General features: G+C 41.9%; 1 protein-coding gene and 1 long non-coding RNA gene across 2 annotated transcripts in view; one reads left to right on the top strand and one right to left on the bottom strand.

The window, feature by feature from the left end:
* The window catches only part of LOC135278914 (uncharacterized), a 63,314-nt gene extending 49,293 nt beyond the window's left edge, over positions 1-14,021 (top strand). Inside the window, exons 2-3 of the long non-coding RNA XR_010346296.1 lie at positions 5,015-5,075; positions 11,016-14,021. This is a non-coding gene — a long non-coding RNA (uncharacterized LOC135278914). The remainder of the gene's footprint in view (positions 1-5,014; positions 5,076-11,015) is intronic.
* The window catches only part of SLC9A9 (solute carrier family 9 member A9), a 176,530-nt gene that overhangs the window by 140,466 nt on the left and 14,021 nt on the right, over positions 1-22,043 (bottom strand). The window lies entirely within an intron of this gene.

Genomic DNA, 22,043 nt, shown 5'->3' with positions numbered 1-22,043 from the left:
TAAACCGACAAAACTGATAAAAATAAAAGTAAATGACAGACACTGAGGAACCAGAACCAAAGCTCTTCAAGCCTTTAATTATTCTGAGCATAGAGCTGTCCTTAGATTTTTGAAGCCAGACTGAATTTTGAAGCTTGTTGGTGTAAAAAATGGGGATGAAGAGTCTCCATTTATACAGGGTCCATTTTTTTACTACCACTGTTCTGCTATGCACTGAGGAAAGGAGTTTGGAAAGCACACTGGCTGGCTTTCTGTACTGGTGTACTGCTGGAAGGGTCCAGTGAGTTTGTTTATAAAGCTGCTCTCCAGGAAGGCTTCTCAGGGACTGGGACATCCCTGGACTAGCTGCTGTTTACATGTAGAGGGGAAAAAAGAGAACCATCTCCAATGGCCTTTAAAGAGTAATTGCTACAGAGAAAACTTTCTAAATGCTCAGGAAGAACTTTAGATACAGCTCAACAGAAGTTTGGTGGTTTTTCGTTTGGTTTTTTTTGGGTTTTTTTTTTCAAGAGTTTCCTTTAGTAGCATCTGGTTTTAAGGGACCTGAAAAAAGAGAGCAAAATTGCTTTGGGGTTTTTTGGGAAGCTCTTGTCAGAAAGCTCTCAACAGCATAACCTCTCTTCAGCAAACTGCTAGTGGAAGAGAGATAATTGGCAGTTTTAGAGCAGGGGAAGTGGGGTTTGTCTGATGCAGAATGGGGAGGCTGCAGGAAAGATGCAAAGGACAGAAGCATTGCAAGTAGTCACAAACAGGACCAGAGCACACTGGGAAGGGAAAAGATACCAGAGTCTTCAAGACAGGGAGGCTGAAAGCCTGGCAAGAGTTTTGGTCCTCTGGGTGGCTAAGAAAGGGCATGTGAGTAACAGGCAGTGAGCACAGCACACCCAACAGGCAATCAGACAGCAGGGGCTGTGCTGCTCCCAAGGCAGCTGGGGAAACCAGCCTGCGACCAGCACTCCTGTCAGTGTGAGACTGCAGGCTGTCCAAAAGAACACAGAGAGCAGCCATGAACAGTGCACAAAGGGGACAAGATGACAGTGCATGAGGTACCTTAGGTACATGTGAGATGAGACAAATACAAATTGAAAAAAGTCCTTTAAATCCCTTGTGGTAAAAAGATGCCTTACTGGTGTAGTCAGGCAAGAAATCTGTGCCAAGCTTTGCCTCCTAAAAATCCCAGCCACACCTTCAGCTTGCAGACCTGGCATCAGAGCACCTACCCCTCTGCAAGAGAGCAAACTGAAAAAAATATGGCAATAAATACATATGGGCAGGTTAGTTTATAGGCTACTGCTTTGAAAACTAACTACATCCTCTCATGCAAACTAAAATGGGGAAACCTACCAGTTCTAAAAGAATCTTCTCCTAATTTAAAGCTCTAGGGGACACAAATAGAATGTAACAGAACCTGCTAAGTGAAGATATACAGCACAAACACATGCCTGTATCCTCAATACAGATAGCCCCATCTGCCTGATGATTTTATCAGCAGTGGTATTTTCTTCAGCTTTGTTATTTATTGCATTATCGCTGCTAAATCCACTATGGATCTTTATTGTGTTAAAGGTTTTAAAAACATAATTCCAGATTTAAAGTGTTTGTGCAGTTATGCTCTGTAGCATGGAAGACACTTGTAATTTGCATCTTTTTTGCCAAGTATGTTTTCTAGCCTGCAGAGAATTTTTTATCTCATAGTCTAACTCCCTAAAGAATCTTGCCCTATCTAGACATGATTATCTTGTAGCTTGAAGCCAGTTGAACATAGCTACAGATTGTAATCATGCAAGTAAAAGATGAAAAAATATTTCTTCCTTTACATTTCTTCTTTTTCACAAGGAACAGTGATATTAATAAACCAACAATAGGAAAAGGGGATGGTTTTATTCTCACTTGTATCTGAAGTAACATAGTGATTGACTGATACCATAGTAGAAATAAAAAGTCATTTGTCAGAATTTAAAATATATGCTGAAAAACACAAATAGTAGAGATTTCTAACATACCAATGTATTTCTATAGCTTTTTCCACACAATAGAATTCTTCACATCAAATGCTCTGGCCGCAGCGATCCGTTATTTCAAATTGCTCTATGTGCTACTACTTCCTTCTTTTAGTTCTCTTTTAAATCTGTTTTGTCACTAGAAAGGCTAGTATCATGGGCTTTTCTCCAAAAAATGATTTTCTCACTAATCAAAGCGGGAGACAACCTCACTGAAGTGTGTCAGGTAACAATAAAGCAATAGTAACATTACCTAAAGTTATTCTGTATAAATCACACAAGAAGAAAACCCCTCGGGCTATAGAAATAACAGAGATCAGAAAAGACCCGACTTTACAAATCACTGCATCCCCAGTTACCTGGGGCACAGTGACTGTCCAAGAGCTGAGCATCAGAACTGCAGAGCTGCAGCTCCCACAGAGCTTCAGCATCAGCAGATCTGACACAGCTCCAGGGAGCCCTGCTGTGCTCGGGGAGCCTTGCCCTGGCTTTTCCCAATGGGCACTGCCAAAGATCTATCACAAAGATTTTGGCAGTCGCAGATCATCTTCTGTGTGCTTCTTACATCAGAAGTTTGGATGGGAAGGCTAAATGGAGAGAAACACACTTTACACCTCAGAGATAGGAAAGAAAGGCTGTGTTCCAGTAACCTTGGTCCACAGGCAGCTCCTCAGACAGTCCTGTGCTGCCGGAGCTCTGGGGAAGAGAGGCCGTTCAGAGTTATTCAATCAAGGAAACAGGTACTGAATGTAAATAAAAAACCCAGCCCAGGTTTCTATATCAGTCAGTTTGGGGTCCACTGGTAATAGAAAAAGTGAAGAGATCTGAAAGAGGCTTCAAAATTGAGGGCTGTCATGCTCTGTTTCACTTAAAGGACAGCCAACATATTTGTGTGCAAGGCTTTAGGACTGGCTTGAACAAGATTATGCAGAAGGCCTGAGTGCTCAGAAAGCCTCAGTGTCTGAGCCTTTGCTTAAATAAAAATATCTTCCTATGGATTTGCCTTCATGAAAGTAAAGAATAGCTACATGTCAGTATGAATTTTATTTTGGTTAGTCTTCCGTAGTACATTCAACCATGGGTTGAATTATTGAAATATAGAGATGCTTTCCTTTAAAATGGAAAAAACCCCATTTTGCCCAGGTTCAAAATTTCAAGATACAATTGTAGATTTTGCTGGTAAATGCTAACAGTGTAGCAAAAGTAAGGAGTGAAAAAAAGGGGATAAGGCGTGAACATGCATGAGATGAAAGTTAGTTGAGATCACCAATCTTCACTGGAAACTGTCAATAAATGGTATTTCATGGGTTTTATTTTTTTTTTAATTTCTCATCTCTTTTTTCAGCTGACTTTCAAATAGCCCTTACTGTATTAGAGGTTTACAACAGTGTGCACCACAGACATATAAACCTGTTCACCACCACTCATGACTGCACACTATAATTTAGTATATTTTTAATATTTCTCTAATGAGTATAACAAAGCTTCAGGATCCTGTATTCCTGAGCTCCACTTAAATTAGAGCCATTATGCATTATGTGCAGAACAACCTGAACCTCTGCAATGAAAAACCTGCACTTGATCTCAGAGTGCTGAGTAAAATGTAATAATTACTTGGGTAAATGAGCCATGAAACACTGTCAACTGTACTGTGTCCCAATCATACTGCCACTTAATATTTTATTGCACTACACAAATTTAAACATTACCTCAAGATTTACTTTACTCAGTGTTAGAAATTGAGAGAACCTTTGAAAAGGGGCTGAATTACTGACAGTCTTGCATACATACTTTGAGACAGATATATTCATGACAGTGAAAAATTAACTCTAGAAAAAGCAGACATATTATTTTCTAGGTACAATAATGTAAATTCTTTTAGAAAATCCTAAATCAATGTTTTACAGAAGGTGGTGGGAATTCAAAAAAATATTAGTGACACCAAGAGATTTTATTAGGAACAAAGGACTGAAAATACCCAGTTTACAGAGAGAAAATAAGGCAGTGATTATATTATTTACAGGATAAATGTAATTAAATGTCAATAACTTGGAGTTCTCAGATTACACAATTGTGGTCTCATCCTGAACTAACACACAAGTCAGTCAGGGTTGGGTAAATCGGGTTCACTGGTTAATTGGCTCATTCAGTCAGTCAGCAATGAATTCACTTCACCAAAGAGACACTCCAATGATTACCATAATTCTAGCAATCAGAATATGCAAGGTTTTTCTTTACCTACAAGAAGTCAACATTCTGAAGGATTTAGTCTGGTGTAAATATTTAGGGTTTTCTAAGTTCAAGAAAACCTGTTGCAGCTCATAAATTTGCCTCCAATATGAGAAGTTTCTCTCTAGTTCTCAGCTGAGTGGGTGCTTTGTATTCTGAAATGTTAAGACCCTTAATCCCATCCCATTATCAAAATAAATGCCTGACTTTAATATTAAAGACTGCTAAATCCATGGCTTTAACCACATCTGATAGCACCAAGTGTCTCAGATTATCTGTGGACCCAGAACAAAACTTTGCATCTGTTTTCTTCACCTTTGAAGCTTTAAATGTGCCAACATATAATATCACTGTATATCACTTTATTATTATATTGACAGAGGGATAGATGAGGATAATTTTGTCTTTTCAACCTCAGGAATATTGTATATGTGAAGAAAACTCTATGGGTTTTCTTCAGAACTCCATATGACAGAAAAATCCCACTTTCAAAAAGTTTTCAGGACAGCCAAGAAAGTTAATATAAAAGACCTGTCTGTGGAAAGTCCTCAAACCTTTCAGATCTGAGTGATTAAAGGAAAAAAACAAGTCTGATTCAGCAGAAATTCACAAGAAAACTATTTTGAGTCAAGAAAGTGAGAACCAATAATGTTTTGAACTCCTTCTCCAAGTACAGAAACATTGCTGCATCCTAACCTGCTATCAATCTGTGTTAAAGGCAGACTGAAGCTTCTGGTTATTATTCATGCTGAACTAATTAATGAATTCTATTCTCTAAATTTCAGAATGAACTCCTCCAAAGATTCTGAAACAGCAACGCTTTTGTCCCACACTTGAAACTACAGTGTAAGTATTGAATTTTGCACATAAAACAAAAAAAATATTTTAATTTAATATTTCATATCAAAATACATAAACTACATGATATCATTTCAAGGAACTTCTACAATAGGTTACACTGCAGCACCTGATGTTTCCTTTAAATTAGCTTGTATTATCATTAAAAGGTAATTAGGAACAGTTTGTGATTTCAGAATAATGTAAATTAGATTAGAGAATAGCCTGCTGTAAAATAGGGCATGAAATGAACTATAAAGAAAAATGTTTGAAACAATTTTAGCATTTTTATTGAATTAGCTCAGTCAAATAGTGGTACAAGTAGCTCAAGAACAAAGAAAAGCGGAATTCATACCTGTGCTACAAATGAAGATTACCAGGTACTCCTGACAGCCATTTAAGTTAGTGCAGTTTTCAAATGTAAAATTTATTGTTTGATGAAAAAGTTAAATGTGTTTAGGACAGACAGGGACATTGCCAAGGCTTGAGAGTTTCCAGGTGCCTACCTGGGATTGGTTCAGTCTCCCTTAGAAATAGGAGACACTTTGAAACATCAACCAACTTTAAAACAATGGAGTTCCACATTTCTAAATTAGGGTGTGGTTACACCTTGGGATTTGGATCAGTCTTGTGCCTTAGTAATTGAAATCTAAAATTTAGGCCTCTGAAAGTGTGAGAATTTCTATACGTGTATAGACAGGAAAGGAAACACATGCAACCTTTAATAAACATTTCAAGTTTGGGTTTCTTTTTAAACAGAATCCTTGCTCTGATGAACAAAGATGAAGGAGAATGATAAAATTTATTTTTGTGCCCAGACTAGCTCCTGTTTCTAGGGATGTAAGAGTATGATGTGCAATGATGGCCATTGTTCAAGTGAAAACAGGTTTTTTTGGTTGGGAGAGAAAAATGAACTGATGGGCAGGCTTACAGATAGGCCTAAGGTGACATGAAACTACTGTGATGAACTTTCAGAAACAGGAACCTAAATAACTTCTCAGGGTGGAAGTATTTGTGGTGATATGATTCAGAATGAATCAGCAGCACATGAGCTTCAAAACCTGTAACCTGTGGCAAGCAGGTTATCTCCTGCTGATACAGTTATCCTTAACTGGTGTGCTAGATAGAAAGGGTTTTTAATACATTAAGTGTGGCCACAGAGTCCCCAAGAAGCCTACTGTTGTGCTACTGTATTTGTATTTTAAACACTCTTTCTAATAGGTTTGTGGCTTCTGAAGTTTGATAATGAGTTTGACAAGTATCAGTGCCCTACAGAGGAGGAGTCTGCTGTCTTGTGCCTCCTCCCCACCAGACTGTGCTCCTGGATCACACGGATTCAGTGCCTGTAGAACACAAATATTTCAGTCAGCTCCTTCACACAGTGGTGTTGGTTCTTCTCCATAGCACACAGACATTTCTTCATTATAGTTTTGTTATTTTTATATCAAAGTGCATCAAATATGTATCTGTTATTTAATTATGGCTAATTATGATACTGAGAATGATGTGCAGAAGATTTGATGTTTTCCTCTGATGCCTAAAATGTGTATGGCAAAGACCTGGGCAGCTCTGGGAATGGGGGAAGAGTGAATTTGGGCAACAAGAGGGAAGTAAGACAAGTTACATTTCTACGTTCCCTGTCCATTCTAGTGCCTGCTCCTCAGCCAGCCTCATGGTTTATGCCAGTGACTGGCCTATAAGGTTCCAAAAATTTCTGCCACATTGGTTCCCAAAAAGATCTACCTTCAGCCTTAAGAGGTGCAGCATTTTCATGGTAAATCCCTTGGTCAAAGACTCATAATAACCAAGCACATGGAACGTCAGGTAACTGCTGTTTGTGGGGAGTGTGAGGGGTGGGATGAGAGAAGCATTCCCTAATCCTCTGCTTTTAAGTATGGTGTGAGCAGCTGGGCAAGCTCAAGGTAGTGAATGAAAATGCCAATGAAAACATCCTGCCCCCACTACCACGAAGGTTCTGGATATTCAGAGTGCAATATGCTTTCTGTCACATCTGGACATAGCAGGGGGATCCTCACAGCCTTTAACCACATAAAAAGCCCTTTGTAGAATTCTTTTTTCCTTCTTTTACTACAGTTGACCCTGCACAAAGCCCATCCACACAGCAGTAAGTGTATGCTCTGTGGCTCTATCCTGTATCCACGCTCCTCACTGACAACAGCCAAGGACAGACTCCATTTAAGCTTTGGAATTGCCAAAACATTTGGTTAGTTATTGCTAGCAGAAGGCAGTAGGTGGAAGTTATTTCTTATTCCTTCTGAGATTTAGGATATAAACCTATGGGATCCTGTAGGGATATATGATTGAACCTCTAGCATAAATCTACAGTTGTGTCAAGATCTACTTCACTCCCTGTCCAGGTTTTCATTTCCTTTCCCCCAAAGGCAGAACAACCTTCTAAATAAATGTATTTTAGTTTTCTAGCACTGGGATGTGATAAGGAGACTCACACAGGCACAAGCTGGATGTATAAAAGAGAGTTTTACCACAGCATTCCTGAACAATTTGCAGCAGTAACATCTGTAGGACAGATTGATTTGGTGCATCTCATGGAGGTCACTTCTCTAACTAAGGAATGCCCAGTTACAGGACACACTGTTCCCATTATAGGACCTTTCATGATTGTTGTGTCTCATTTAACAAACAAAGTTTCCCATTCTAGAGGATGAGGTTTGACAATCTTTAAAATCCAAAGCTACTGCTGTAGCTTTTAGTGGAAATGATTAAATGGAAAATTGCCGTAAATGCTTCCTGGGTGAGGCGAAAGAATGATAATTAAATTCATTAAATGGAAATGAAGTTGTGATGCACTGACTGCTTTCTCATGGAAAAATTTACTTTGTAAATACATGAAAAATGAATTGTTTTGATGAGAAAAGATAGAGATATTTGTTTAAATGATTTTGCCTTTGTAATAGGGCTAACAGTGACAGTGGATTACAGGAGATAAAATTCTTAAATATATATGGAAAAAACATCATGGGACAAATGATTTTTGTCTGACTGACGTACATTACCTATCAAATTAAATAGAAGTGTAAATAAGACAAATATATAGGATTTGGCCAGATTACAACACTTCTGTGCTGGGTGAAACCAAGCAGCTATATCAGTCCTGAGAACTGCATACTAAGCTTAAACTGTCCTTAAATTTCCAGGGTTTGTGAAAGCAGAACAAAACTACTGATTAGTAGAAAAGCAGGTGCAACTCATTGGGATTCAGGGTAAATCTACAAATATGTGTCACACTGTGCAGCTACGTTTGCATCAGGATGTAGCAGTGGCTTGATAGTGCTTATCGCTCTGATAAAAGCAGTCAGAACAGGGAATGAGAAACAGCCTACAGCCAAAACTGCTGGGGAAGTCTGGGTGAGGAAAATGCAATGTGATTATTAAGGCTAAGGCTAGCATGGACACTGGGGTAAATGTTGCTATTCCTGCAAAGGTGTGTAAGGGGATCTTTCCACACCCATTATTTAGGGTTTTACAGTTCTAGAAACACAAACACCTTTGCATGTTATGCTGGGTCTGATTCTGTTAGAGGCCCAGTGCTGAACCACTGACAGACACTGCTGTATTGTTTCCTACACACCGGCACTGCCTTCAAAAATTCTCCCCCAGCCCTCTGGTGATGTGGGCCAGGGCACGGGTGAAGTGGCTTTGCAGTAATGCACTGCAATCAGACATAGATTTGACAAGAGGCTGGAAAATATTTTTCCAGCAATAGGACTGATTAGGCATTCAAAGCTAGAGCTGAAGCACTGTAGAAATGCAAATAGATTTGTTCTCTATAATGGCAGCAATTACTGCTTTGCTTCATCCTATAGCTGGATCAAAGCAGAGAGAAAAGGACTGACATTTCGGCACACTAGAATTGCTCCTTCATTCTTCCCCTGCTCCCAGGGTTTTAGGTATACTGGACAAAGCAGCCAAGAATGAACTGCAAAGTAGCCTTTTAGGGGTGGAATAATGAGCTCTACAGTCTAATAGCTCTTTTACTGCTCTAATTTCTATGCCTCCATGATCTACTCCTTCATTTCATCACTTCAAAGATCAGAGAAAGATTATATTCTTAAATGAGCAAGACTGAAGTACATTCCCTCATTGGGAGGACACTGAGACAAATTAACTGATACTACATCACTGAGCATGGCTTGCCATGAACTACAGGAACTTTTGGGATTGATTTTTTACAGCAGCTGCAGCCAAATTTGTTCAACAATGTATTGGCTTTGTGTGGTGGGATTTTGGTAGTGAGGAGGGCTAAAGGGGTGGCTGCTGTGAGCAGCTGCTGGAAGCTTCTCCTGAGTCTGATGGAGCCAGTGGCAATAGGCTCCAGGAGAGACCTGCCCAAGGCTGAGCCCATTGGCAATGGTGGCAGCACCTCTGTGATGAGGTGTTTCAGAAGGGGCACAAAACCTGCACAGATGGAGACAGGAGTGAGTATATGGAGAGAAACAGCCCTGCAGACACCAGGGTCAAGGAAAGAGGGGCAGGAGGTGCTTCAGGTACTGGAGCTGAGATTCCTCCTGAAGCCCATCGAGAGGTCCATGGAGGAGCAGAAATCCACCTGCAGCCCCTGAGGACCCCATGGCAGCGCAGGTAGATGTGCCTGAAGGAGGCTGTGACGCCATGGGAAGCTGGAGCAGGGGAAGAATGTGAGGAATCCTCCCCCTGAGGGGGAAGAGAGAAGGTGGAGTGGTGTGATGAAGTGACCACCACCCCCATTCCCTGTGCCCCTGTGCAGCCATGGGAAGAAGCGAGTGAACGTGTGACTCGTTAAGCTGGGGAAAAAGAGAAGGGTTTTTCAAAGATTTGTATTTATTTCTCATTATCCTACTCTGATTTGATTGGCAGTAAGTTAAACTAATTTCCTCAAGTTGTGTCTCTTTTGCCACGAAAGTAACTGGTGAGTGATCTCTCCCTGCCCTTACCTCAACCCAAGAGCTTTTCATTGTATTTTCTCTCCCCTGTCCAGCTGAGGAGGGCAGGGACAGAGCAGCTTTGGTGGGTCAGCCCAGCACAGGAACAGTTTAACAGAGGGTCTATTTAGACCTCACTGTAAGCTGTAAGTTGCAGAAATATTTTTTCCCATTTAATCTCCTATGAACAACTGATTACTCAAAATGTTTGACGGTAGCAGCTTTTCTATAGGCTGAACCTCAGTTCATCAGATACTGCTCATGTCACATTAGAGAAGTCCTTAAATCAGGCCAGGCCTTCACACATGGAAAAGAATTCGGAACCACTCACAAAACTTAACAGTGCTTCAGAAATCAGTAAGCATTGTTTTATTCTGCCTGTTGGTATAGCTCCAGGTAATTAAGTTAGTAATTATTTCTGGATTTTCTTGACAAAACTTTAAAAACTGGTCTTAAGATCTCCACTTCCTTCAGTTTGGAGTTCTTGTTGTGTTAACTTTATATTATACATTTCATATTATGGTTCAGGTGTTTTTTATACATGCAGCCTTTTTTTTTTCACGGCGGTGTACGAGATCATTGGTCTGTGGGAGCTGGCAGAGATGTTACAGATTTACTCACATCCCCAAACCGGGGGCAGCACTCGCTTGGGCTGAACAAGGGGACAATGATGGCAATGCTTGCTCTGTACCTGAGTGAGCCCAGCAGAGCTGGCTGCAGCCAGAGGTCAGGGGACACATCTGGATCCCACTGGCAGGCTGGGGAGCCCCGGGGTGGGCAGTGCCTGTGGGATCCCGGCCTGGCATGGAACCCAGGCTGGGGGAGCCCCAGCACACTGAGCCAGGATTTGCCACCATGTATTTGGGTGTCCATGGGCCAGGCAGGATCCTGCACCAAAGCTGGTCCCAGATGCCAGTCTGGCACCACCATGCAGCGTATTGAACTGGCCTAAGGCACCTCCTAGGATGGATTATTCCTAATTTTCCTGCTGTTCCCCATCTTGTTGCAGCTCGAGTCTGAAGAATACCAGTGCCTTGTTTGTCCTAGAAAGACTGTTTGTGCCTGCTTTTGCTGATTGAAAATATCCAATCTGAAATTAATTTCAGAGAGTGTTAAAACTTCTGAAGGATAAAAAAACTGGTCCAGGGGCTCCATTTACATTCACTGAAGCTTGAGTCTTTTCGGTGGCACAGAAAGCAGAACTGCCTGCAACACCTTGCCAGGAGAAAAAGCACAGATGAAAGGAGGAATCACAGAACTAAGGATTTTACATTTCCATTGCACTTTGATGTTCAGCTCTTGCTGCCCTCCCTCCCTGAAGCAAGGTAACACCGCTGTGTGTGAATACACCCTCTAAGTGCTTGAATCTGCCTCCAGGCGTTCTCCTCCCAGTCTTCCTCGGTACATTTGAAAGATCATCTGCCTTCCCAGCATCTGTTCATGAGTGATGACGATCAGTGCTAAAGGGAGAGCAAGGGCATCCCAATGGCAATTCTATCAACTGGAAATCCTACATGAGGCTTTCAAAACGGGCCAGCAAGAGGAAATTAATAATGGGTTAGAATATAATGATCAAACAGATCAAAGAAGTGCGAGAAAGCAACTCAGACATCTTTTTAGAGGCAGAAAACCCTGCAGGAAAGGAAGTATGAAGGCACAGATACCTCAGCACAGCATCTTGGCACTGCACTGTTACACGTTCCCTTGAGATAGCACAGCTTAAATAGTATCACTATGGCGAGAAAAAAGTATTCCAGCAGGGATATTTGCTGAATAATACTGCAGTGTTTCCATCCCCGACATATTAAAAACCCAGCAAAAGATAAATAATAAGTCCTTAAACAAGATTTTTATTAAATTAGATAGCTTTTATTCTTTGGATTGTTCAGATTTTAGTCTGCATCTGGATCATGCTTCCCAGTTTTTTGTCTTAATGAGGCACTAAAAAAAAATTCAATATGATTTTTTTTTGTGCTACAAGAATATCCTCAGGAGTAGAACTGTAATTAAAATATCAAAGATAAGGAGGTTTGCAAATAAAGCCAGGTTTGATAACAGAGAGGTGTGGCACTCCTCTGAAATGTGTTGCCAGGCTTCAGCCATCTGTCCTGGCTGTCACCGAAGGTTTTTGTCCTTGTAACACAATGGGGCTAGTTGTTGTTGAAAAAAGACATGTAGGCAGCTTGAATAATTAATTTTTTCAAAACAGAAGCCACATGAGGTTCAGTAATGAGAAGAGGAAGAACACAGAGGAGAAGAAGTTTTGAACAGTGTGGCTACGGACACCTTTGTTTACATCCCACGAGGAGCTAACCTCAAGGTGTGGAATTTTCTTCTCCTTGGCAGAAAAGTCCTCCTGAGACTGTAATCAGGGAGAATATTATCTGAGAAGCTTTGTGGAACTGTTTGTCCTTCAAGGAGCATTTGTGGGCAATTACTGGGAAAAGTGTTAAACTGCTACCAGTGCTCTACTGACGTGGAAGGAGCCTGCTTGGATGCTCTGCAGCTCCCAGGTCAGTTTAATGGAAGAAAAACGAGGTCTAAAGAATTTACGAGAAAAACTGAGGCACAGTGGAGAGATAATGATGTTCCTTGACTACATGCATCACCCCATGCTGTCAGCCAGACTGTGCTGAGAGGGACACCGAGGGAGTGCTTGGGGACAGCAGTGACAGACGGAGTCCCAATTATATAAATTTCTCGTCTTGGTGGAGTACCTGAGCAGGAACCCCTACTGCCTGCCTGAGAACAACTGCTATTGCCCTACAGTAATGTTAGTGCATTTAAGCCAGTCACTGTGTTGTTGACAGATAATTCTGTTTTTCAATTAAAAAAGCCAATATACATATATATGTTTGTATATATATATATATATGTATGTCATCCTTGCATATAGAAGAGTTCTAAGTTATCTAGAACATCCACATCACTAATGAGAGAGTTTTATGGAGAAAGGAAGCTACTTTATGTTACTACATGTGTCTTGGCTCACTGGGAAAATGCTACAAGATTTATGTGCTTACAATTATCATTAGATCCTAATTTTTGGCAGGTTTAACTAGTACCTTCTCTTCCCATTTATTTTTAAGTGAGTTCTGAGTTCGTGAATGTGCCAGTTTGATAGCCCCAAAGACAGAGAGCGTCTGTTTGCCTATAAAGGCAATATATTTACAACATTCACTTCCACAAACTGCTCCCGAAAGAGCGCTTCAGTGGCACACTCGAGGGGCTAACAAGAGGATCAGTAATGTAAAACCCCCGTCATCTTGCCAAGATTACTAATGAGGCTGCAATTTGCCAGTGAGAGGTTGCAACTGTAATGGGTTTTGCAGTCTATTCCTTTTACTAGGAGGGCATTGGAACAACTCCTGCAGGCTTCTGAGTCACTTCCAGTCTTCCAAGTGTTCCCACAAATTGTGTAACTTTCTTAGTGGTGTCCTCAAATCGTTGTGTCACAACTCCAGAACTAAATCCCTACTTAGAAAACTGCACGAAACCTTTTGAAAATCAGACAGATTATTAACATTCTGACAATTTTGAAGACGGGACAACAATTTTAAGAAACTCCGTTGTATCCCCAAGACATCCCTAGTTTTCTAATAATCATTCATCAGAATTGTTTCATTTATTGTGTTATTCAGAACCCCTGGGCAGATCAGTGTTGGAAAACTGACAAGTAAAGGATGACGCTTGTTCAGTAACTTGTAGTAAACCTAGTACAACTTCTGTTCAAAGTCCAAGAAAAGAGAAGTGAGAGCTGCAAGTGATGCTGCTGCAGACTTTTGGAAGCTGCTCTGTCACAAGATAAACAACAGAGCTGGCGCTGGCTCCTCCCGATTGGAACAGGAGCACATCCTGGATCTGGATGTCCCAGACTAGGCCCCTTGTGGCCTGGTGTTCCCAGAATCAGCCTAGAGGAGCCCTGAATAGGAGCCCCGGGCGATGAATGCAGTTTTGCTGGCGATGAGCTCGGTGTGCTCCCCCAGCGCGATTCCTGCAGTGCCCCAGGCGGCTCAATCCAGCCCGGCCCAGCCCAGCCCAGCCCAGCCCAGCCCGGCCCGGCCGCTCCCCGGCTGAGCCCAGCCCAGCCCGGCCCAGCCCGGCCCAGCCCAGCCCGGCCGCTCCCCGGCTGAGCCCAGCCCAGCCCAGCCCAGCCCAGCCCGGCCCGGCCGCTCCCCGGCTGAGCCCAGCCCAGCCCAGCCCAGCCCAGCCCAGCCCGGCCCGGCCGCTCCCCGGCTGAGCCCAGCCCAGCCCAGCCCGGCCCGGCCCAGCTGAGCCCAGCCCGGCCCGGCCCAGCCCGGCCCGGCCGCCCCCCGGCTGAGGGCCCGGCCGCACGAGGGCGGAGCGCGGGCGCCGCCCGGTGGCTGCTGCGGGCACTGCGGCCCCGGGCTGGGCCTGCTCCTTCTCTCGCCGTTTGTTTGTTTGTGTTTTAAAGGTCGTCGGGATGAGTTTTTTTCTCTCCTCTCCGGCGCGTGGGAAGCAAAGCCGACGGCTCGGGTGTGACGGCGGAAGGAGTTAAAACTGTGCAGCCCCAGGCAGGCGTGCTGCGCGTTAAGCTGCGATCAGCAGCAGAACGGGAGCACTGAGTCCGAACGAGAGCAGAAGTGAAGCTCTAGCACCGGTCTGATGGGGGATCAGACACAAATGAGCCTCTGGCCGCAAACGAGGGTGTTTTGGAAAGGTGCCGAAGTGGGATTAGGGCAGGAAGGCGGATCCTGAGCATCCCAGCTACATCGATAAGGCTGCTGGCTCCGCGGTGCTCCCCGGTGCCAGCCCCTCTGTGACACCCGAATTTTGGAGCCATCGGAACGGTGATGGCAAAAGGCGCTTTTCCGATGGTCTCGGCTGTGCTGCAGCCCAGGGCAGGGCAGGGGCCCGAGCTGTGTCCCAGCTGACACCGCTGAACAGTCACACCCCGTAACCTGTCAGCAGTGCACTGTTCCACATCTGGAGTGAGATCAGTATTCTGCTTCCTAGAAATCAAGCCCAGCTTAAAAGGTATTTTAACATATTTGAATGAGTAGCAGGCAGGTCAGACAGCTAATCTGTTATGCTTGCACAATCCATGGATATCTGTATGGGCCAGATGAGACAACTTTCATAGGAAGATTACTGAAAGCTGATTAAGTCACCCATCTCAGAAGGACTTGGAAGGTGGCACAGCCTCCCTCCTGGGAGCTGGGCTCAGAAAGCAGTGACCACTGGTTTGAAAGCCAGCTGCACTTGGGTACAGATGGTGCTCCTAGACATGGACACCAAGGTGCATCCAGAATGTGACCAGCAGGCTCCACATAACCTGCTCCAGCTTTTGAAATAAGCCTTGTTTTTGTTAGGGGATTGGACCTAAGGTAAATTCCACCCTAAATTATTTGTTGAGTGTGATGAGAGTGGTGAAGAGCAATCTCACTCTAAGTGTTATTCACAGAGCAAGAAACTGAAACCAGCTGTATTCACATCCTGATGACCAACAGAGGGCAACTGTAGAAAACACAGGACATGATTTGCTAGAGAAAACGACTTCAGATATGTTCCCTCTTTCTTACTTTCATTTTATGATACTGATTTTTCATTGAGGTTGCATAAACACTCACTCTTTCCCCTCCAAAAATCAAATAAAAGGAGATAATTCTCAGGGAACACACCTAATGTATTCATGTGCAGTCCCACTTGGGTTAAATAAAAAAGACAAACAGAAATCTGAAAATTATTCTGATTCATTGGAAAGTCAGATCTTTCCTTGTTTTCATCAATGAGTGGGTAGTAAGGATGGAAGAAAGGAACATGAGCAATTTAAAAAAAAAAGATTTGTTTTTTTCATTTGAAGCCTGAAGAACAACAACCCTTTCATACATCAAAAGGCAATGAAAAGGCATTGCTGGTGCAGTCTCTGTGTCTGTCCATGACCTTAAATTCTTGTTGCAGAGGTTTTGCTGTTACTCGTCTTTCTGCAGATCAAGTGGGTTTTATTTTTATTTTTTTTTACCAGTGACATCATCCTGCTCAAAATTTTCAGTGTGCACATAAAAACCATATCAGAGATAAAAGCACCCATGCTCTCAATAATCGGGAGGTCAAAAAGGAGTGGCATTTGTGGTCCTTTCACATTTCAATTTTGGTTGCTGCTAAGCTTCAGCTGGAGAGTGTTTAGCTGGGGAGAGGCGGTGTTGCAAAGAGCAGGGAAGTGCCCAATCAGTGTATTACAAAAAGGAAAGTGAATTTTTTGCTTTTTAAGGTAGGGAGCTGACAAAGAATTGAGGTTAATTAGCATTTTAAGAGCCATCTTCAGGCATAAAGGACTTGCTTCAGAAGGAAGTGAAATAATCCTAGCTTTTCTTCAGAAAGACCTTTTTATTGCAGATTCCATATTGCAACAAAAGATGAGGAGAAAGACAAACATCCTGCAAGCTAAGTGTTGGCTATGGAGTGATGTAGACCAAGATAATTGAATCAGAAAAGGTGGCAGAAAATTTAAAGTAGAAAAAGTCTGAAAGAGATGGACTAGGGGCAGCATATTTTCTGCTGTAAGGTTTGCTATTTTACAGCAGCATAGAATTCAGATTAAGTTATGTTAGAAGGGACCAGAGGATGTCATTAGTCAGAATTCCTACTCAAACCAAGGTTCAGCTGTGAGCCCAAAGCAGAGTAGTTAGGCCACTTTAGCTACTTAGGTTATGAAAACCTCCAAGGATAGAGATTACACATTCAGCATCTCTGGACAACCTGTTCTGATGCTTGGGTGTCCTCATGAAGAGAAAGCTTTTGCTTATATCAAGTCAAACCTTTTTAAAATACAGTTTATGTCTGTCAATTTTGTCCTCTCATCATGTACTACTGTGAAGAGTCTGGCTTTTCTTTTTTGGTAATTTCCCCTCAAAGCCGCTCTTGCTTAGGCTAAATGAGCTCAGTTTCTTCAGTTTCTTCTTTATGTGGCAATGTCCCAGCCCCTGTCCATCTTGGTGGCCATCCAGTGAACTTGCTGCAAGTTATCATCATTGTCAAATGTATGGAATATGGACTCAAATGTAATGGAGTTCTGAGACAATATTTTAAGCAGAGCCAAGGCTAGGGACACACTTTATATGATTTACTGTCACCTTAGTAATCAGAAGAAAAGCTCTGTGTAATATTTAAATGTCATCTGCCTCTCACTGTGTAGGATCTGGTTCCCTGACCAGACCAGCTTTTGTAGGTTCTGTCTGCAATGAATCTGTCCCAGGGCCATCATGAAAACTGCTGTGTTTACAGAACATTTCAGGCCAGAACCAGTTGTGCTCCTTAAAAGACTTGTCAGCTACAAGAGCACCATTTGATCAACTGGCTCAGAAGCAGGGTATGTAAAATGGTGGTGGGTGGGAGAACAAAGCATCCTTTGAGCTGGTGTGTTATGAATTTTTCAAAGTAACAGGCAGGAGATCTCAGTCACCCCCTCCCTTCCTGCTCCAATGAGCTCCTTGCTGCCTGTATGCTTCCCAGTGTGGCTCAGCATTTGATCTGAGAGCAAACCTGTGAGTTTGAAGAGACTGCAGGTTGCAGGTAGTTCCATACTACTGTACTGGAATAGCTTTTTCCTGATTTGTTTTAAATTTCTGTTGCACCTTTCACCACGAGGCAGCTCAAAGCACTTTGCAACCAATTCACAAGTCCATGTGCTCCTGATAGAGGGCACACAGTTGCCTGTTTTGACTCAGAAGGAAACGTGGCCTGGCTCACTACCTAGCAAAGCCATACAGGTATTTTTGGCCTGGAGCAGTGCCCAGCCTGGGCTGGAGATGCCTTCCCCAGTTATAGGCTTGGTGTGCAGGTTTCTCATGCAGTATGGAAAAATATCTGTTAGGGGTGGAAAATGAACTAACACATCAGAGTCGATGCAGCTCCCTCTGCTTTCATCTCCTCTGTAGCCTGGAATTGTTCTGGAAATATAGGATGTACTGAGAAAGGCAGTGGATTTCAGGATAAGGGGCCATAAGGGATGCATCTTTTCCATTTCACTAGCTCTGTAAAGATGTTTTCCCTGAAAGTCATTGTGGAGAGTGCAAGAGCTGATTTGCAAACTTGAGACTGCAAATGATTCTTCAGCCGAGGAAGCTTTTTTTGCACAGGTGTATGGATAATCTATAGCCAGAGAAATAGGAGACTGGAAATCTTTGGAAGCCACATTGCATGTTAATTCTTAAAGGATGCATGAATATCAGGGAAGAAGACATGAGGAGCTCTGTTCAAGGGTATTCATTCCTGCAGTTAAAGCTTTGACATTCAAGGCAATTGGGAAGACACTTCATAAAAAAAAACCTGGAAAACCAAACAAAAACCACACAAACAAACTCTTCCTTCCAGCATAGGGGTTTCTTATTGAGAAATATCTGGACTTGAGTGTTTAGCCTGTTTTGCAGCAAATGTCATTTGCATATTTTTCAGAAGAGCACATGATTTAAATTCTTTGATGGATTCCTGGAGAACCTGCTGGCTATCAAATACCAAATGAAACATACTTTTAATTTTAGATTAATCTCCTGCTATTCCAGGTTCTGTTTGTCTCTGCAGCCCCACACCTCTGGTGTTCCCTATCATACATTTATTTCCTTTGTATGCTGAGGGCTTCTTCTGGATGATACAAATAATTACATCCTGCTGCTTGGCACATCTGTTTATGAGAAGAAAAACTGTTTTTTGCATGATCAGCTCTGCTGCAGTAAACAATGTCAGATGCTTATTGTGAAATAGCGACAAATTCTGGCTGAACTAGCAGCAGCACATACTTGAAGGCATCAAAGTACACTTGGAAGAACCTTCCACTCTGTGTGGGTGTCAGTGGTCTGGGAAACACTGTTTTACATCAGTGTCTTGATTTAATCCAGCTTCTTATCCATAATTTCACATGTCATACAAATAGGAAGTGCTTTGTAAAATACTTTATAACTTTTAGACCTGCCAGAACTCTCTGAGTTATGGCTATGAGGAAACCTATTCCCTCTCTACTCCCTGTGCAGAATTCCCCAACCCAAATATCACAGTGGGTGTAAACTTTTAAGCTTCTCTAATCTTACACTTCACAAATCCATTTTGGATTCACTACACACCTTTGAACAAAAATCAGAAGTTGTAACTACCCCTTGTAACTGCAGCTCTGAGTTGGAGGTGGCAACTCCACAGATTGCAATGGAATTACCTCAGATTTGGACTGACCAAAGAATCAAAGCTACTGCTTTGGGCGACTGAGCTGCACATTAACAACTAAACACCAGTTCTTTTCCTGCTGGGGATCGGTGTTCATCTGCCTTTGGAGAAATCTGGAGAGACTTAGCTTGATTTTTCATCTAAATCATCTCTGTTGAGTTTCCTCAAGTCAATGCAAAACTGGGGCAATACTGTCTCATGAGTGAAAGAAAATGCCTGCAGTCACTCCCAGATGGGACATGGAAGCAGCCATAACCTCCAAAAGGGGTACCAGCACAGGCACTGTACTCTTACAACAGTTATAGTACATTCAGTGAATGTTTTCTTACTGGTTTTGTCTTTATTGCCACTCATAGGCTGAATATCTGACCTCAAAACATTGTTAGACATTATTGAAGTCAGACATCTGATGTTCAGGAGCTTTTACCACTGAGGAGGGAAAGTGGTCTATATATAATTTTTCCCTGTTTCTCCCTCAGTTAATTTCTACAGCACTAAGATACTTTAACACTCCCCCTCACCAGTTTCTGTTTGTACCAAAAAGACAGCTTTTATTCTTGCTTGTAGGGAGGTTAAGCATTTGCTATTTACAAGTGGTGTGTGGAGGAAAGATGGACCTGGGGGGTTTTTATGTGTCATTTGATAGGAACATGCAGTACAAAAGAGTATTTTAATTAGGAAAAAAAATATTACCTGTACATAAATTACGCCTAAATTAATACAAAAGTTATCATCTGGAAGGCAAGAGTTTAGCTGGTGCAGCAGCAGATAATCCTTGTAAAGGCATTTGCTTAGTTTATGGAGAGCCTGTAACAGAGATTTTGTTTTTTGTTACCCTTAACCTGGCCCCATTTTCCCTTGCAGAAACAGTTCCAAAATCCAGAAGAATCCCACAGCACCGCACCGTAAATTCAAGCCAAACAGCATTTGGCTTTGCTCTGCTGGAGCACATAGGTACAAGTGTGTCATTTCCAAGCTGTAAAGGCTATCCCTAGTCCTCCAGTGAGAAAGAACAGCCAGATGATAAGGTCAGTACTGCTCCCTGTCAGCAGACCCCATTTCTGTATTCCATTAAGCTTCCAGCAGAAAGTAATAAACACACCCATAACCTCACTAAACTCCCCTCTAGCCCAAAATACTTATGGAAATAAAAAAAAAAAAATCCCCAGTCTTGCAGAGCTCAGTAACCACAACTACTGCCTGCTGAAGCTTTCAGTATGTGTCTCCTCACTGTTAGAATAATGTTTGGGCAGGTATAATGGTGACAGAACTGAATCTCTGACTGGACAGTTACGTCAGGATGCATCTCACCCAGGCAAACTGTGTAAAGGACAGACTAGTGCTGCATTTGAGCAACAATGTTATTAATTCAGCCCAAGCCATCCTTCTTCAAAAGGCACAAAGAAGGACTGCTGTAACAGTACAGTTAAGAGTGAAGGAAAAAAATTAATGTGATGGTGGAATCTTTATATCATAGAAATTTGAATGGAGGATGTCTGCTTTCACAGAAATTTATGATGGAAAATCTAATTTCATGATCAACAAAAATATCTGTATTGTTATTTGATATTCTTGATCCTCCTTTCTTTCTTTTAAGAATTTTTACTTATATATGTATATGTCTATGTACAGAAACAAAAAAATTGCTCTGGTATTCAAGTAAAAACTATCTAAGATTCAGATTTAAAAAAAAAAGAATTTAGAAAGTATATGTTTTAGTGATCATGTAGTGATCATATGTGGACAGCATTTTAATATTCATTTGTAGAATGGTGAGGAATGGCAAAGGAAAGGATTCTTGACTGCCTGTGGGAGTCAAGTATGATAAATTATTCCTCACACTTGAATTTAAATATCCAAAGAGACTTTGTCCAAACTGTTAGTCACTGCAGTTAAACACAGATAAACAAAATAAATACTTTGATTCTATGAGGGTTTTTTAATTAGAACTTGAATTTTGAGCACGGATTGCCATGAAGTGATCTGACATGGTTACTGTAAATCCAGCATCCATGTGCTCACAGACATACTGGAATGAATCAAGCCAGACTAACCCCCTGTGGCTCCTGCTGAAATATGGAGAAGTCCTGTCTCCCCAGCCAGAGAAGGCTGTGCAAACTGAGCAGCTAATGAAAACACCAACATCTTTCCTTTTAAAACAGGGATCATCCAGAATGATTTTTCACCACTATTATCAGTTATTTGCATTCTGCAACTTCACTCAAAACAACAATTACTCTACTTTTTCTGATCCAAACCCCAATTTTATCTCAGCTTTATTCAAGCAAAATTCTCACTGCAGCCACAAAGATAGATCAAACTTGGCCTACACTTTCTGTAAATACATTTGTTATTTGAGTTGCACACTCAGAGAGCTTTAAATTCCAGAAAAATCAGGCCTTGCCAAACGTAGTAGACAGGCTGGAAAAATATGAGTAAGTGACTGCAAACATGCTGCATTCTGAATATCGAAAATGTGGTTTTGGCATTGCAATTCGAGAGAACCCATGTGAAACCAAATAAAAAAATCACAGATAAGACCAGTTTAATGATGTCAGTGCTTACATGCATAGGCATCTTGGCCCTGGCTGCCACTGAGAATGCTGAGCAAAGAAGTCAAAAGGATTTCAAGAGGGGGAAAAATGCAAATGGTTCTACACCCTCTGCCACTCAATATGTTGCTCTGCTAGGTTGTTATCACAGTGTGAAGGTTTTTCCAAATACTTAAGCACTCTTCCATTATCAAAATATAAAGTATCTATGACAGACATCAATTCTGGAATATGCACCCCTGCACAGTTCATTAAAAATAGAATCTAAGGGAATAGAACACTATTCCTTGCAGAAGTTAACATGAGGTCCT

Source organism: Passer domesticus, chromosome 11 (assembly GCF_036417665.1).
Source record: "Passer domesticus isolate bPasDom1 chromosome 11, bPasDom1.hap1, whole genome shotgun sequence".
NCBI lineage: Eukaryota > Metazoa > Chordata > Aves > Passeriformes > Passeridae > Passer > Passer domesticus.
Note: the sequence above shows the minus strand (reverse complement) of the source record. Positions and strands in the feature narration are given on the sequence as shown.